This window comes from Salvelinus alpinus, chromosome 11 (assembly GCF_045679555.1).
Source record: "Salvelinus alpinus chromosome 11, SLU_Salpinus.1, whole genome shotgun sequence".
Classification (NCBI taxonomy): Eukaryota; Metazoa; Chordata; class Actinopteri; order Salmoniformes; family Salmonidae; genus Salvelinus; species Salvelinus alpinus.
In genome coordinates this window covers 70,758,024-70,760,857 of record NC_092096.1, presented here as the reverse complement: position 1 = coordinate 70,760,857, position 2,834 = coordinate 70,758,024, and the positions used below count along the sequence as shown (strand labels likewise).

The following is a 2,834-nucleotide window of genomic DNA, read 5'->3' as shown; positions in this document are numbered from 1 at the left end:
GTGAAGTCAAATCAAAACAAAAGTAACATAGCCTAGACTAGGTTAAAGCACGTGTACTAATTAGTAGGATTCCAATCCATGCAAAAGTGATTGCTTTTAATAAAAACGCTTTAAATGCCTTCCCAATTAAACTGGTTTAAAAATTCGGACATTTATTTTATGGAAAAAAAGGTGTATGTTTCTGAACGATGAACCATGCTGCCTCGTTGACAACATGACCGAATACCGCAGATAACTGTTTGATTTGAAATGGGCTCCTCCCTCACAGCGTAAGGCCCGGTTACGTCACAGACCATAGAACGGTGCACCGGGGTTCAGATGAATAGAACTCCCTCAGTAGTTGAATATCCACTGCTCAAATAAACCAGTATTATGAACCGATTGGCTGCTGGCCACTGATTGGTTAGGTCAGTACAGTAATATCTCACAGGACGGTTTCTATTGGCTAGGCAGGTATTAAAACTATGCGTTGATTGGCTAGATAGTAGAATTTTTAGAGTCCGGCAAAAGTGTCAGTAGAACTGTTGTACACCTAAAAGGAAGTAGCCTAGTTTGAATATTGCGATAATATAACTGTACTACACGTAAAAGGAAGAAGCCTAGTTTGAATATTGCGATAATATAACTACTACACCTAAAAGGAAGTAGCCTAGTTTAAATATTGTGATACTAGAACTGTACTTTACAGTATTGGAGTAACTAACGTACAATCCATCAACGGTAAGTAGGCTATTCTAGTTTTTTAAACTACATTCCCCACATTTGCTATCCTTAATTATTTGGTTTGTAGTCTAGTTGATCATCCGACTGGCATCTCTCTGTCTCTTCTCATAATATATCCTGGAACAACAAGTTAGCGTCCGTAACAACCCACTATAACTCCGTCAATACCATGTCCTATTTGAACGGTACCATTGTACCATTGCTGTGAATGTCTCGGAGACGTTTTTAGGCTACATCTTCACTTGACTTTATATGCGTGTTGATGACACTACGTTAGATAGGTCTACAATGTAACAACTACCGTCTCTATCGCAGACAGGGTTAGATATATCGCATAGACAACATTTGCTGTCAAAGAGCAAATCATTGATCTTTTTTCATGTATCAGACTGTTGTCCGTTGGATACTAAAATTATTTCAAATTCAAGATTGTGTATTCGGCTGGTCGGTGAGAGGCCGCCGCCCCCCCGACCGGAACAGTTCCTACGGTATGATCTCAGGCTAGGCGACATCGGTGAAGCCGTACGGGTAGCTCTCGAGGTGGAAGGATCACACCGTGTAGTGTATTCGTTTCACTAACGGCTGCGCCACCGGCCCACATCGAGCCTGTTTGTTGACATAATAGGATGTTTTTGTATTTCTATATTTCTATACAAACAGGCCTAGAAGACGTTGCATGTACTTGGTAGGAATAGTCTTTGTTATGAGTGATTTTGTTGTCCACTGAATTGTTTATTATAATCATTATTTGTGCATAGATGAATAAGTTATGTTATATTATAAATAGGCTGCTAAATAGTAAGTTACTATATTTATACATTATTTAGGCTATAAATATGTTATAATGGTTAACAAACTGTCAGATGATGCAGACAGACATAATAACACCGACATAAAGTAGTAACCCAGTTAAAAAGTTTGTTTGTTTCTCTCTCTCTCTCTCTCTCTCTCTCTCTCTCTCTCTCTCTCTCTCTCTCTCTCTCTCTCTCTCTCTCTCTCTCTCTCTCTCTCTCTGTCTCTGTCTCCCTGTCTCTCTCTCTCTCTCTCTCTCTCTCTCTCTCTCTCTCTCTCTCTCTCTCTCTCTCTCTCTCTCTCTCTCTCTCTATGTCTCTGTCTCTCTCTCTCTCTCTCTCTCTCTCTCTCTCTCTCTCTCTCTCTGTCTCTGTCTCCCTGTCTCTCTCTCTCTCTCTCTCTCTCTCTCTCTCTCTCTCTCTCTCTCTCTCTCTCTCTCTCTCTCCCTGTCTCTCTCTCATTCATTGGCATGGAAAACATGTGTTAAAAGCAAAGTGAACTAGATAATAAACAAAAGTCAAATAAACAATACAAATTAACAGTTAAAAAAAATTAAAATTAGCATTACACTCAAGAAAGTTCAAAAAGAATAAAGATATTTCAAATGTCATATTATATATATACAGTGTTGTAACGATGTGAAAATAGTTAAAGTACAAAAGGGAAAATAAATAAGCATAAATATGGGTTGTATTTACAATGGTGTTTGTTCGTCACTGGTTGCCCTTTTCTTGTGGCAACAGGTCACAAATCTTGCTGCTGTGATGGCACACTGTGGTATTTCACCCAGTAGATATGGGAGTTTATCAAAATTGGCTTTGTTTTCTAATTCTTTGTAGGTCTGTGTAATCTGAGGGAAATATGTGTCTCTAATATGGTCATACATTTGTCAGGAGGTTAGGAAGTGCAGCTCAGTTTCCACCTCATTTTGTGTTCAGTGTGCACATAGTCTGTCCTCTCTTGAGATCCAGGTCTGCCTATGGTGGCCTTTCTCAATAGCAAGGCTGTAAATAGTCAAAGCTCTCTTTAAGTTTGTGTCAGTCACAGTGGTCAGGTATTCTGCCACTGTGTTCTCTATGTTTAGGGCCAAACAGCATTCTAGTTCTATTTCCAATGTGTCAAGTATTTATCTTTTTGTTTTCTCATGATTTGGTTGGGTCTAACTCTCTCTCTCTCTCTCTCTCTCTCTCTCTCTCTCTCTCTCTCTCTCTCTCTCTCTCTCTCTCTCTCTCTCTCTCTCTCTCTCTCTCTCTCTCTCTCTCTCTCTCTCTCTCTCTCTCTCTCTCTCTCTCTCTCTCTCTCTCTCTCTCTCTCTCTCT

At 39.8% G+C, this 2,834-nt stretch overlaps 1 protein-coding gene across 4 annotated transcripts in view; it reads left to right on the top strand.

Annotated features, from left to right (window-relative positions):
- The first annotated feature begins 501 nt into the window (after positions 1 to 501).
- LOC139534736 (breast cancer metastasis-suppressor 1 homolog) overlaps positions 502 to 2,834 on the top strand; it is a 39,578-nt gene continuing 37,245 nt past the window's right edge. For all 4 annotated transcript variants that reach the window (XM_071334146.1, XM_071334145.1, XM_071334147.1 and 1 more), the window contains exon 1: positions 502 to 720. The gene's annotated coding sequence lies outside the window, so the exon portion shown is untranslated. The remainder of the gene's footprint in view (positions 721 to 2,834) is intronic.